The sequence below is a fragment of the Hyperolius riggenbachi genome, chromosome 8 (genome assembly GCF_040937935.1).
Source record: "Hyperolius riggenbachi isolate aHypRig1 chromosome 8, aHypRig1.pri, whole genome shotgun sequence".
Classification (NCBI taxonomy): domain Eukaryota; kingdom Metazoa; phylum Chordata; class Amphibia; order Anura; family Hyperoliidae; genus Hyperolius; species Hyperolius riggenbachi.
Window position 1 is genome coordinate 131,370,395 of NC_090653.1, and position 15,445 is coordinate 131,385,839.

A 15,445-nucleotide genomic window follows, 5' to 3' on the forward strand; every position below is an offset into this window, starting at 1 on the left:
CCCTATAATGGAGGGGGGGAGCCGGAGCCGCGGGGAGGACAGCCCGACCTCTCCCTCTCTCTCCTCTCCCGGGCCGCCCTCTGTGCTCCCCTCTCCAGACTGCAGAGTAATGCGCAGGGAGCGCTGTATACAACATAACTCCCTGCGTTCCAAGCGCTGCTCTCTCGCCGCCGGTCTCTTCCTCTCTGCCTATACGATGATACACACGCTGCTTCCTGTTAGCCAGAAGCAGCGTGTGTATCATCGTATAGGCAGAGAGGAAGAGACCGGCGGCGAGAGAGCAGCGCTTGGAACGCAGGGAGGTATGTTGTATACAGCGCTCCCTGCGCATTACTCTGCAGTCTGGAGGGGGGAGCATGGAGGGCGGCCCGGGAGAGGAGAGAGAGGGAGAGGTCGGGCTGCCCTCCCCGCGGCTCCAGCTCCCCCCTCCATTATAGCGCCCCCCTCCCAACAGCGCCCCGGGCGGCGACACGCCCAGCACGGCCCAAGAAACGGGCGTGGCATTGCTATTTGATTGCTTATTAAAAACAATATAATTATTGCCTGCCATATATCCAGTAGCTGTAGGTTGCGCTGCAACATGGTTGATTTTTGTATGTTTTGGCCAGCTTTCTGGCTACTGCGACACCCCTCCTCACTCCCAGACACACCAGAAACCCCACCCCCCTTTCCACTGCCCACCAAACCACCAGACAGACTGCCTGAGGCCTAATGTGGGTCTCTGGCTAGAGGCCTTAGGGCCTGAGCCTGAGGCCTCTGGCCAGAGACCCCACTAGGCTTCTGGCGGCCTGAGCCCAGGCAGCACATCACCACCATACCTGAGTGAGCCAGAGGCCTCCAGCCAGACAATCTAATCACTACCATAGTCATAGTAGTCCTAATGTCCTACCATATTATTATTATAGCACTGACTTCATGATCTTCTGCAGCACATTACAGAGTACATAGTCATGTCACTGACTGTCCTCATAGGAGTGCACAATCTAATCCTACCACACTCCTAGTGTAATGTCCTACCATATTATGTATTTACACTCACCTAAAGGATTATTAGGAACACCATACTAATACGGTGTTTGACCCCCTTTCGCCTTCAGAACTGCCTTAATTCTACATAGCATTGATTCAACAGGTTGCTGAAAGCATTCTTTAGAAATGTTGGCCCATATTGATAGGATAGCATCTTGCAGTTGATGGAGATTTGTGGGATGCACATTCAGGGCACAAAGCTCCCGTTCCATCACATCCCAAAGATGCTCTATTGGGTTGAGATCTGGTGACTGTGGGGGCCATTTTAGTACAGTGAACTCATTGTCATGTAACATGTTCAAGAAACCAATTTGAAATGATTTGAGCTTTGTGACTTGGTGCATTATCCTACTGGAAGTAGCTATCAGAGGATGGGTACATGGTGATCATGAAGGGGGCCACACCTCTTTTTTGGCGCGGCGCAAGTGTCCCTTTAGGAGGCGTACTAATAGTCTTTGTCCCCGGTTGCTGAAAACCCTAGCTATGCCTCTGGTTCACCTGGAAACTTTTGGTCCCAGAGCCTTCTGTCATGCTGCTCCTATGTTATGGAACTCCTTACCTTAGCAGATCAGGACAGCTCCATCTCTGGACATTTTTAAATCCAGACTGAAAACCATCCTGTTCAGTTTGGCATTTGCAGAAATATAATTTTGTTGTGTGAATACTTCATCCTACTACCAACTACTGAATCTGAGAGAGCCTAAGCACTTTGAGTCCTATGGGAGAAAAGCGCTAAAGAAATGTTATTGGAATTGCAATATTTTGCATTAGAGTTTATGGTGCGCCATTTTAGTCCATTAGCCATATGAGCTCTTTTTTCCAGGAGCAGGAAAAAGGGGCGCCGGCTGAGGGTGGACGAAAAGGGTGCTGCCATAGATTCTGATGCAATTATTGTTAATACGGTGAAAAAAGCAGAAACAGGAGCACCCGATAAATATCGTTAACAACATTAAAGTATTACAGGTTTTGAAGTATGTTATTGTTTTAGAAGATTGCAACGTTATAGTTTTTGTCATATTTTGTTTGTATGTGTAGATTTTATGTTATCAAAGATATTATCGTTTCTATGTATAAAAGGGTGTTTCTGCAGAGGGAGTAGTTAGGGTTAGGCACCACCAGGGGGAGTGGTTAGGGTTAGACACCACCCGGGCGGCAGATAGTTTTAGGCAACACCAGGGGGGGTGGTTAGGGTTAGGCACCACCGGGCAGGGGGGTGATTAGGGTTTGGCGCCACCAGGGTAGTGGTTAGTTTTAGGCACCACCGGGCAGGCGGGTAAGGGTTAGGCGCCACCAGGGTAGTGGTTAGGGTTAGGCACCACCGGGCAAGGGGGGTTAGGGTTAGGTGCCACCAGGGTAGTGGTTAGTTTTAGGCACCACCAGGGGAGGGTTCTGTGTGAGAGTAGGGTGGGTTGGGTTAAGCTTTATTGTTGAATTACATAACGATTTTTAACGTTAATATATTTTTGTTATTATCTCCCATCTGTTTTTAACCATTTACCGCCATCCTAACGTATTAAAACGTCATGCTTACCGCTATTAACAGCAACATGACGTTTTAATACGTCGCGCATTCCCGCCGCTGCTACCGCCGTGTGTCCGCCGCTACCGCCGCCATTACCGTCGGGATCCCGTGCTGGGTGATTGGGGAAGAGGACCGAACAGTCCTCTACCCAATCGCAGTGCCTGGAGTGAATGGACGTGACCGCGAACAGCGGCTACGTCCATTCACATAAACAGGAAATGTAACAGTTTAATAAAGTGTAAAAAAAAAAAAAAATGAACACGGCCTATGAGTGTTCACTAGCGCCATCTTGTGGCCAAAAAGTATATTACACCTACAAAATACATACATTTTCAAGTATATACACATCATTAATAAAATTACACTTCCAACCCTCCCCCCCAAAAAAAACACTTGTAAAAAAAAATCAGCTTAAAAAAAATAAATAAATAGTTGCTTTAGGGACTCAGCTTTTTTTATTCTATATTTTATGGGGGAAAATTAATTTTAATTTATTACATAGGGGCTTGTAATTATGGCCAGAACAAACAGAAAAATAACCACTTATATTTCAAAATAATATACTGTCGCCATACATTGTGGTAGGGACATAATCTAAACGGTTTAATTATCGGGACCACTGGGAAAATAAAACATGTTTGTTTTATCCACAGGAGAATGTTTAATTTTAAAACTATAAAGGCTGAACACTGAGAAATAATGATTTTTTTTCTTTTTTTTCTGTTTTTCTCATTAAAATGCATTTAGAATAAAAAAATTCTTAGCAAAATGTACTATCCACAGAAAGCCTAATTGGTGGCGAAAAAAACGAGGTATAGATCATTTTCTTGTGATAAGTAGTAATAAAGTTATTAGGTAATAAAAGGGAGGAGCGCTGACAACTGAAAATTGCTCTGGTCCGTTAGGATAAAAACCCTTGGGGGTGAACTGGTTAAAACTGTATTTATCGTTAACCAAGTTTGACAATAATGTTTATCGTTATTAAGATTTCGTTATCCACCAGCGCCATTTCGTTATCCATGCATGCTTTTTTCTTGTTCCCTTGTGGGGTAACGTGTTGCCCAATTGTTGTGTGGGGGATCTGCCTCCCTAATTATAAGTGGTTTGTATGTAAGTTTGTATGGCAACTATGTCCGTATGGAGCTTTACCCAACGTTTTTTCTTGGCAAACCCATTGTCTTTTGATTACACTGTTGTTACACTTATGTACATTTGACTCTGTCCATGACCCATCATGTCCATTTTTTGCCATAGTGGTCTATGCGTGCCACACATTCTTGCCTACTTATTGCCCAGAGGTCAGAATCCTAGGATTGCCCCTGCACAGATGTGTAGTGTTCAATATACTGCAGATAATAAAAGGATTTTTGATTTCATAATTTTTGAAAGGGTGTTTACAGGCAAAATTACTATAAATGGTATAACCTTCCATCAGTGTCTATATAGCATATGAAGGTTGTTTATTTAGGTAATGCAACATGCTTTTTTTTTTAAAATTAGCTCCAAATTGTTCCATTGTGAGTATTCTTTACTGCTGCTCTTACTTCAGTACTATGGGCAGCATGGTAGCGTAGTGGTTAGCGCTCTTGCTTTGTAGTGCTGGGTCCCTGTCAGGTCTACATCTGCAAGGAGTTTTATGTTCTACCCGAGTCTGCATAGGTTTCCTCCGGGCACTCCGGTTTCCTCCCACATGCCAAAAACATACAGATACGTTAATTGGCTACCCCCTAAATTGGCCCTAGACTACGATACATGCACTACACGATACATACATCGACATATGACTATGGTAGGGATTAGATTGTGAGCTCCTCTGAGGGCCAGTTAGTGTCAAGACAATATATACTGTACAGCACTGCATAATATGTTGGAGCTATATAAATACTTAAATAAATAAATAAAATAATACTAGTTTATAGATCTAAAGGACCAGACTTTAAATTATACTTGTGAGGCAGAAGGAAGGTGGCATTTTCACATTGGAAGTAGTATAGCAGTTAGACGTAAAAGCAGAGCATGGTCACCTGAACTGGATGCCTGGCTGCTGCTGGCTCCAATTATCTCAGTGCCAGTTTTTGTAGTTTTAGATTATAGACCGCTGCGTCTTCCAAAGAAAGAGACTTACTCAAAATGATTCTGTGAAAAAATACTCTGCAGGTGGTTTGTTGTGTAATTGATTTTCTCTCTTTAATTTTTCAGCAAAACAAAACAAAACATAATCTAAAAAGCTAATTGTAGAATTGTCAGGTCACACATGACTTTCAGGTAAACTTTACAATAATGCCCTGCATCGTGTACTCCAATGTGAACGCACTATCATTCCCCTCCATGCAGCATAGGGATTACAGAACGTATACATTCCATTATTCTTTCTCTCGGTCTGCTTTTTATGTCTGCAGCCATCACAAGTCTGTCTTCTGAACTCTAATTATATTCAGTCTAGCTGAAACACAATGTCATCCCAATCATTTTAATTCTTTTATCTTCTGCACAGCAAGTACTGTATACAATGCAGTCTAGAGGGCTGATACTTTCCCTATGAAGGGAAATCATCACGCTTTAATTTGGACAGATGATGATCACAATGGCTGTGCTCTGTATTATGCAGCCTACCGTCTTGTCACCCCTTGCAGTAAACAAACCGTTTTTCTTAGGGGGGGGGGGGGGGGAGTCTAAATTAAAGACCTTATAGAGACTTAACAATTTAATGGCAGGAAAGAGACAAGTCTTTCATGCTGGCAGCCCAGTGTTATTAAGATTAATGGAAATCTAGATTAACCTTTTAACTACTGCAGGGTACCACAAAGTTCTCTAGGCTGTCTCTTTCCCTTCATATATTTAATTTACCTTAAATGCATCATCACCATAGTAACCAGCAGGACAGTCCCAGAGCTCACTGGGTAAATCTGTAGATCGATGCTTTAGTGCATAGCCATTAACATCTTCCTGGCTGAATTCTGGGGAGGTGCAACAGTTTTGTGCACTAGATGCTTCAGTTACTAATCCTCACTAATAATTTTTGGATAAACACTCTATAGTGATCAGCTATGGATTGCTAGCACTACTTGCTGTGTTTAGCATGAGGTTAAAAAGCATGAGATTTATTTTTTTCCCCCTTTGTATTTTCCAGAGAAAAGAAGACAAGAAATTCAATGAAACAGGTGAATGTTCAGGACTTATTGGCTTACAATTGCTGTGCAAACAGCAGGACAGTGGCTGGCAAAAGATCCTGAGCGTGCATCTGCATTTGGTGGGCAAGGTGTTAGGCAGAGGCTGACAGAGGGAGAGAGGAGATAGGGTGGGAGGGAGAGGACAGAGGGAGGTGCATGCATTTCACTGACTGCTGCTTCTGCTCCTTGAAACACACACACATACACACACACACACACTCACACATATACACATACAAGCATCATACAACAGCATCCTTTGCCATCATCTAAAGGTGATCTTTACAGGAGGCATCCTTTGATAGGTCTGGGAAATGATTACGAAGGAGACCATTCATGGCAGTATGCGGTGCAACAGTGAGTTATTGTAGGGATATGGCAAACTGTTCCCTGTTTTTTGTTTTTGTTTTTCTTTTGGTGGAAGATGCTTTCCTCTCTAGAGGTCCGTTAAATTAAAGAAACCATGATGTTGCTGCTGTATATCATCTCCAAATGGAGAAGGGGATACTGGTTCCTTGGATCTGTGTGAAGAGGATATAAGAAGAAGGCATTGTTACCTGTGGTTCTTGTTTGAGATTTGTTTTTGTTTTTTACTATTGTTATTTCACTACCATGGGGAAGTTTGGGAGAGGATAGACAAAATGTGGGACTTACTAGACTTACTGTGTTCCTTTTTTGGTTGACGAGAGGATGTATGGAGAAAGAAGAAGTGGATGCAGTGTGCACAAGGAAACCTTTGATCATGTAGTCCATAAGTACCAGCCTAGGTAAGTTCACAGTATTCATATCTATTATATTGTGGAATGATGCTGGCAAGTGCAGCCAGAAATATGTGTATATATATATATATATATATATGTATTGGTCAATCAATGGCAAATAGATTGAAACATTGTCTTGTTTATTTACATACGACGCAAACAGTAACGTGAAATTATCCATAAATACAACAGGATACCTGTTTACAGTCCAGGCTTCTCAGCGCATACCCTGAACCAAAACAATATGCATGACAAACCACCCTGTTCTCTACAGCAGCTTAAGTATTAAAGCCCAGACGAACGGAAAAGCTGGAGTTAAGGCAATTAAAGGAACCTGATGTTTAATCCACACAGCGATTCAGTGAATTATATCTACTGCATTGGCGGAATCTTGAAAAATGAGTTGGGATTTTTTGGTGTGACCCAGTTTTGTAGCGCTTAGAAATCTGTTTTATGTACTCCCGAAGCAGCTTCCATCATATACATTGTTCCAGCGTGATCTTTGACCTCTGTTATATCGGGGTTTATAGTGCAAGAGGTGACCCAGCTGTGTACATTCATAGTCAAGTACTGCATGATACCATTTGGTCCCAGAACCGTAAATGCTGGCAGTCAAGCTGATATGTAAAAGGCACATTTGGAAGGGTTTGATTGTAGTTGCAGGCTGCTGTGTCTTGTGCACCATTACATTGTTAGGTCAGTGAGCTGCATGTGAGAGACGCACTGATTACAGCAGAGCACGCAGATTGTAGGGGGAGTGATACAGAACTTATGTAGCGTACCCCTTTATTAACAAGCATGATTGTTGACATATGTCTTAGGACAAATTAGGTTTGATGCTATGAATGTTTGTCTTTTCCTTTGATGCTTCTTAATCCTGTCTGCTCTCATGTGAGGGGGGGGGCGCTGTGACATAATTAGGGCACAAATCTGCACCAAATGTTAACTCATCATTTCTCCAATAGCAACACAAGTGTGTGTGTGCTGCAAGCCACACACATTGTTTTCTGGTCAGTTTTATCTTCAGCCATCTATTAATGTTTGCAACAGGTACACAGCCCTCCTATAAGCCAGCAGACTAGATTCCAGCGTATAGAAGCCATCCATGACCACGGCTGCCTATTCTTTCTCTGGAGTCTTTATCAGAAGTGGCCATATTACATAGCTTAGTACGGGAGCTGCTCAGTATAACGAGCATACTATCCAGCAACACAAGCACAAAGGCACAGAATATCATGCTGTATCACATAGCACTGCCTGCAAAAGCTCACACCAATGCACAAGTAACCATAGCCATACTTTGATAGGTCTGTAGACACTAAAGGAACAACATAAATGAAGGCACAATAGAAAAACGCACAATGAAAAAAGTTTCCATTTACATTTTGTATATTTATTATAGATGTTCCTGTACATATACAGTATATATATATATATATATATATATATATATATATATATATATATATATATAAAAACATGGAGGTAGTTGTGTTTACCTATTGCATATACAGCATGGTGGCGTAGTGGGCAGCACAGCAGCAGGCACTCTGGTTCCCTCCCACATCCTAAAAACATACAGATAAGTTGATTGGTACCCCCTAAATTGGCCCTATACTATGATACAAACACTACATGACACATACATAGACATATGTCTATGGTAGGAATTAGATTGTGAGCCCCTCTAAGGGACAGTTAAGTGACATGACTCTGTACAGTGCTGTGGAAGATGCTGGGGCTATATAAATACTAAATAATAGTAATAATGACATATATACATGCTGTGGTTCCAGCTTACTGGTGTAGTAAGGGATCCACAGTTCTTCTTAAGGGTCCCATACACCTAACGATTTTCCCACCGATATACAGCAGATTCGATCACTGTGATCGAATCTGCTGTGAAATCGTTACGCAAACGCTGACAGAACGATCGATTTCCATCCGAAATCAATCATTCCTGTCGATCGGTCCATGTGGAAGATTTCACTCGATTGCCGGCGGGTCGGGAGTGCGTCGATAGTGGCGTTCGAATGCCCGACGACCAACACTAGCGGCAATACTTTACCTGATCCTCCGGCGCGTATCCCCTCTGTCCCCACTGCTCCTTCTCCGCTGGGTTCCGGGTTCCGGCTGGCTTCACTTACTTCCTGGACAGGAAATTTAAACAGTAGAGCGCCCTCTACTGTTTAAACTTCCCCGGAGAGAAAGAAGTGAAGCAGCAGCAGAAGGAGCAGCGGGGACAGAGGGGGACTTGCGCTGGCCAGGGCAGGTAATGTATAGCTGGCGGGGGGCAGTGGCAGCTCCACAGATTGTGATCGGTTTCATGCTGAAATCGATTCACAATCTGTTTGCAGTAAAGGCAGCCATACGATCCCTCTCTGATCAGATTCGATCAGAGAGGGATCTATCTGTTGGTCGATCTGTTGGCAAATCGACCAGTGTATGGCCACCTTTATGGCAAGTAATCGCTAATGGGCTGCCATTTCTCTTCTTTGGCGGATCAAAATCATATACTATCTTGTACTTGATTTTATTTCAGCAGTTAAGATTCAGCAAGGATACTAACTGTACTGCCCCATACACAGGTAGCCGGTCAAAAAAACTAATTTATGTATCTCTATGTGAAAAAATGTGATTCAAATATTTCAAATTATCACATAGAAAAGTGAAATAAACACAAACATGAATTTCAAGTAAAGTATAATGATAAATCAAATCATATGTATACAGGAAAATACAAGTTTCATTGATTAGACAGGGCCCAAAACTTGAATGGATGGTGAGCACTGAAGACGATTATTTGTCTGACATCCAGTTTTTTTTCCAATTTTTTCCTCTTTAAAGAGGTACCGGGGAAGAAGGAAATACCTACCTAATATAAATGCAATTTGCTTAGCTGGAAAATAATTCTCAGTATGTAATGTATTAATCATTGTAATACCTTTATGAGTGTCTACAAGTGTCTACAAGTGTTCAGCCTCCTCCATAGGCCCAGGCTGTGATTGTTTACATAATTTTTCCCAGGCCTCTTCCTTTGTGCTTGCTTAATGCAGACTCATGGTAACCTTGTAGGACTGGGACTGGTAACAAGAAAACAGTGCCAAGGAGGAGAGACCCTGAGTCAGAGTGCATGTGTAGGTTGGCATCGCTGAATGAAAAGCTCAGAAACTCTGGACAGTTTTTCTCTAGCCACAGTTCCATTTTAAAAACTTAGCAGTCAAGTGATGAACACCACAGACACAGTTGTTAATGTAAAGAAAAATGTGAAAATGACTTGAAATGCAAAATGTATGGTCACATGGCTGCCACCATGACTTTCCTCCTTTCTACCCCCAGCATTAGTGTTGGATCATGGTGTCTAAAGCACTACTTAAGTTAAACGAAACAACAGGGCAGGAGTAATGCTGACTAACTCTGCACTAACCTAAAATTCACACCACTCCTGCCAGCCTATTCCATCATGGAGTGGAGCCTCCCTTTCCTGTCTGGCATCCGTCCTCCCTATTGAGCTAGGACTGTGGCACCTCTACCTAGTCCCAGTGGTCCTAGTTCCCACATACATTTTTTATAGATTTAAGGCACAGTCAGGAAACAAATGAATACATTAACTAATAAATATCAAGCTACAGAACCTATGGGCTAAACACAACAGTATAGGATCTAGGGTGCATGGCTGTTTCTACGGCCGTGCGGGGCGTGCCGCCGCCCGGGGCGCTGCTGGGAGGGGGGCGCTGTGATGGAGGGGGGAGCCGCAGCCGCGGGGAGGGCAGCCCGACCTCTCCCTCCCTCTCCCCGGGCCGCCCTCCATGCGATCCCCCCTCGGACGGAGTGCAGAGTAATGCGCAGGGAAGCGCTTTAGAAAACTACTCACCTCGCTGGCTCCAAGCGCTGCTCTCTCGCCGCCAGTCTCCTCTCTCTGCCTACACGCTGATACACACACACGCTGCTTCCTGTTTAGCAGCGTGTGTGTGTATCAGCATGTAGGCAGAGATGAGACTGGCGGCGAGAGAGCAGCGCTTGGAGCCAGCGAGGTGAGTAGTTTTCTATAGCGCTTCCCTGCGCATTACTCTGCACTCCGTCCGAGGGGGGATCGCATGGAGGGCGGTCCGGGAGAGGGAGGGAGAAGTCGGGCTGCCCTCCCCGCGGCTGCGGCTCCCCCCTCCATCATGGGGGGCACCTACCTAACCTATATTGGGGCAGCTACCTATCTAACCTATCCTGGGGGGCACCTACCTATCTAACCTATACTGGGGGGCACCTACCTAATCTAACCTATACTGGGGGGCAGCTACCTAATCTAACCTATACTGGGGGGGCACCTACCTAATCTAACCTATACTGGGGGGAACCTACCTAGTCTAACCTATACTGGGGGGCACCTACCTAATCTAACCTATACTGGGGGGCACCTACCTAATCTAACCTATCTTTGGTCAGCTCTGTAGCTTGAGAGTCAATTGAACTACCGTAAGTCTCATATTCTTCCAATTGAGGTGTTTCCCCCAAACTTAGAAGAAGCTTCTACCTCTCTACAATGTTCCAGTAAAATTTCCTACCTGGGCATCCATGTCGCTAGATCTCCACCTGACTATATAATTCTTAACCTTGATCCCCTTATAGTTGAGGTGCAAGGCAGACTCCGATCCTTGTCCAGCTGGTCAATAAATACTGCTGTACTACGAGAGTTAATTTTTTCAAAATGGTACCTTTACCCAAGAGCTTATATGTGTTATGCCATGCTCCTGTGATGGTCCCTGTTACAACTTTTGTAAAGTTACAATCTCAAGTTGGTAAATTTATTTGGCGTATGGGAGGAGGTGTATCCCATTAGACACTCTTCAGAACTCTAAAGGGTTAGGAGGCATTGCTCTTTCCAACTGTTTCTTATCTAGCAATGCAGTTGTCACACCTCTATCATGATTTCAGGGATGGTCAAGATTGTTGCAATCCTCTCTTATTATATGATGTTCGGCTCACTATTAAAGTACTTCTTGGCTTCTGCATATGTATTTTTTCACATGTATTGCATGTACAGTAATTGCGGGGAGGGCAGCCCGACCTCTCCCTCCCTCTCCCCGGGCCGCCCTCCATGCGATCCCCCCTCGGACGGAGTGCAGAGTAATGCGCAGGGAAGCGCTTTAGAAAACTACTCACCTCGCTGGCTCCAAGCGCTGCTCTCTCGCCGCCAGTCTCCTCTCTCTGCCTACACGCTGATACACACACACGCTGCTTCCTGTTTAGCAGCGTGTGTGTGTATCAGCATGTAGGCAGAGATGAGACTGGCGGCGAGAGAGCAGCGCTTGGAGCCAGCGAGGTGAGTAGTTTTCTATAGCGCTTCCCTGCGCATTACTCTGCACTCCGTCCGAGGGGGGATCGCATGGAGGGCGGTCCGGGAGAGGGAGGGAGAAGTCGGGCTGCCCTCCCCGCGGCTGCGGCTCCCCCCTCCATCATGGGGGGCACCTACCTAACCTATATTGGGGCAGCTACCTATCTAACCTATCCTGGGGGGCACCTACCTATCTAACCTATACTGGGGGGCACCTACCTAATCTAACCTATACTGGGGGGCAGCTACCTAATCTAACCTATACTGGGGGGGCACCTACCTAATCTAACCTATACTGGGGGGAACCTACCTAGTCTAACCTATACTGGGGGGCACCTACCTAATCTAACCTATACTGGGGGGCACCTACCTAATCTAACCTATCTTTGGTCAGCTCTGTAGCTTGAGAGTCAATTGAACTACCGTAAGTCTCATATTCTTCCAATTGAGGTGTTTCCCCCAAACTTAGAAGAAGCTTCTACCTTTCTACAATGTTCCAGTAAAATTTCCTACCTGGGCATCCATGTCGCTAGATCTCCACCTGACTATATAATTCTTAACCTTGATCCCCTTATAGTTGAGGTGCAAGGCAGACTCCGATCCTTGTCCAGCTGGTCAATAAATACTGCTGTACTACGAGAGTTAATTTTTTCAAAATGGTACCTTTACCCAAGAGCTTATATGTGTTATGCCATGCTCCTGTGATGGTCCCTGTTACAACTTTTGTAAAGTTACAATCTCAAGTTGGTAAATTTATTTGGCGTATGGGAGGAGGTGTATCCCATTAGACACTCTTCAGAACTCTAAAGGGTTAGGAGGCATTGCTCTTTCCAACTGTTTCTTATCTAGCAATGCAGTTGTCACACCTCTATCATGATTTCAGGGATGGTCAAGATTGTTGCAATCCTCTCTTATTATATGATGTTCGGCTCACTATTAAAGTACTTCTTGGCTTCTGCATATGTATTTTTTCACATGTATTGCATGTACAGTAATTGCCTCATTACCACTGTGCAATCTGTATACCATCCTGATAAGTAAATGTATATATATGTTATGCGAATATACCATAATAAACTTGATGTGAAGAAGGAAGAAGAAAAAATCAAGCCAAAGGGTATCCATGGAGGCTAGTAGAGTTCCATGTCTTTCCATGCTAACATGGTCCCTTTGCTAGCAATAAATTATATGACTAGTCAGGAAAAAAGGCTTAGACAAATCCTGCATTGTTGTTTTAGCACATGTTTACCTCAGCGAGAAAGCATTGCTCTGCTTACTTAGTTTGCAGCCCAAACGGTTGTCTCACAAAATTCCTCCACCAGAGGTTTTCAGGGCATCCCATCAACAAAGATATCATAGCAAAGTTTAGGCCCCTCAGTTAGATTCCTCAAAAATGTTTATGTACAGATACTGAAAAGTACTGTTTTGCAGTATTATATCATTGGGAAACTTTTAACTCTGCTTTAACCTCATGCACTGAGTTAAAGGAGTGGGTGGGGCCCAGATGTCCAAGAAGAAAAGTAGGGGGGCAGGATGATCAAGGCAGTGGCTGTTAGTCTAAGAGATAAAGAACAGCCCACTGGCTACCATATGAATGAATTTCAGTTTAAAAATGGTATTTACCAGAACTTTCCTCCAGCTGCTTTTGGCTACTGTACAGTATTTTTTTTAATAATGTAACTTTTAAAAGCAGTAACAGAGTTGGCAAGATATCACTTCATAATAATATGCAAGGGACAGCAAATGTTATGAATAATCAAGCAATGCTGGAACTGCAACTGACTAGATTCCCACTTGAGCCTGACCTCAATGGCCGCTCCAATTGTCCATTGTGGTCCGGTTGGAGCCTCCATAGGCCATATGTGAAAGGCATTCACTGATCCAGGAAAAATTGCTGGACCGCACAAGAGCTTTCCCACAACACATACAACGGATCTGTTACAGACTGAGAAGTGTGCACAACATTAATAGGATCCGTTCGACTGCCAGCTTTCAATTTTGAGCAATGGTGGGAACTGAACCTGAGAGAAAACGACCTCTCTGGAAAGCTTTATTTGTGCTCACTGTCTGTGGTTGCAAATAGTGTTGGGCGAACACCTGGATGTTCGGGTTCGGGAAAGTTCGCCGAACATGGCCGCAATGTTCGGCATGTTCGGGCCAAACCCCGAACTCCCCGAACATCCCGCTTTTGGGGGCCCTATGGGGTCGCAGGCATAAGGGGGGAGCATGCCCTGATCGCGGGGGGGGTCGGAAATTCCCCCCACCCCCTCCGCTAGCGCTCCCCCCTCTGCCCGCTTCCCCATACAAAAGTTTCAGGAAGTACCGGTCCGGTGGTAGTGGGTGGCTGGCAGTGGGCGGCACTGTGAAGTGAGTGACTGAGTAGGAGGAGTCCGGAGAGTGACGCGTTGAGGGAGGCCGGGCAGCGGGCGGTTCAGCAGTAGTACAGTACTACTGCTGAACCGCCCGCTGCCCGGCCTCCCTCAACGCGTCACTCTCCGGACTCCTCCTCCTCAGTCACTCACTTCACAGTGCCGCCCACTGCCAGCCACCCACTACCACCGGACCGGTACTTCCTGAAACTTTTGTATGGGGAAGCGGGCAGAGGAAGGAGCGGGGTGGGGGAAATTTCCGACCCCCCCCCCCCCCCGCGATCGGGGCATGCTCCCCCCTTATGCCTGCGACCCCATAGGGGGGCAGTATTCGGCCGAACAGGGGCCCTGTTCGGCCCTGTTCGGCGGCCAATTAGTAGTTCGGGGCAAACCCGAACTTAAAAGGCCGAACACCATCAGGTGTTCGGCCGAACTCGAACATCACCCGAACAGGGTGATGTTCTGCAGAACCCGAACAGTGGCGAACACTGTTCGCCCAACACTAGTTGCAAACAGCCTGTAAAGCTTCTGTATAACTATGAGCTTTCTGCTGGTGGAAGATTAGCTGCCTGCATGCCACATAGCAATGTCTGGTTCATGTGCAGAAAACTGCAAGGGTACCAATAAAAAACTGGTAATATATACTCAACTACAAGATGATTTTGTGTGCTTTCTAGAAGGGAGGCTTTTTGGTCTCTTTTATTCCCCTATACTTTCCTAGTGGTTCTGGGCCACCCCGAACTGCTTGGGTATTCTATGGTTTTGTGTATGAAGTAATACAGCATTGTTTGATAAGAGGTTAACTGTTCAAACTGTCGGACTGATTTACCAAAACAGATGTTTAGTAATTATTGAGTTGGGAACAGAGCCTGTGTTCACTTCAAATGTCAAATCATGTGCAGAGATAGGATGTTTACCTAAGCACAAAAACACTTCACCTCCCTTCACATCTCCTTTAGTAGCATAAATCACCCTCTGTATGTGCTGCAAATAAGCCATTGTGAGCCAGATCCACTAAGATTATGCAAGTGGTGAAAAGTAACATAAAAATGCTAATAGTTGATTTTGCCTTCTTAAAACATAAGGTTTTTTTTGCAATGTTTAGCTTTCCATGAGGAAGAAGGAACAGAGTCCCATAATGCATCAGTTCTGCTCGGTGAATGACTATGCAAACCAGTCCTTTACATTCATGAAAGACCAATCATCCAGATCCACCAGTGCATATTATGCCTTTTCACTTTACAGAGCCATTTAAATGCCTAATC

The 15,445-nt window shown here is 44.7% G+C and overlaps 1 protein-coding gene across 1 annotated transcript in view; it reads left to right on the forward strand.

The window, feature by feature from the left end:
• The first annotated feature begins 5,932 nt into the window (after positions 1-5,932).
• Positions 5,933-15,445, forward strand: part of TRPC5 (transient receptor potential cation channel subfamily C member 5) — a 490,145-nt gene continuing 480,632 nt past the window's right edge. The window contains exon 1 of the mRNA XM_068251108.1: positions 5,933-6,488. The gene's annotated coding sequence lies outside the window, so the exon portion shown is untranslated. The remainder of the gene's footprint in view (positions 6,489-15,445) is intronic.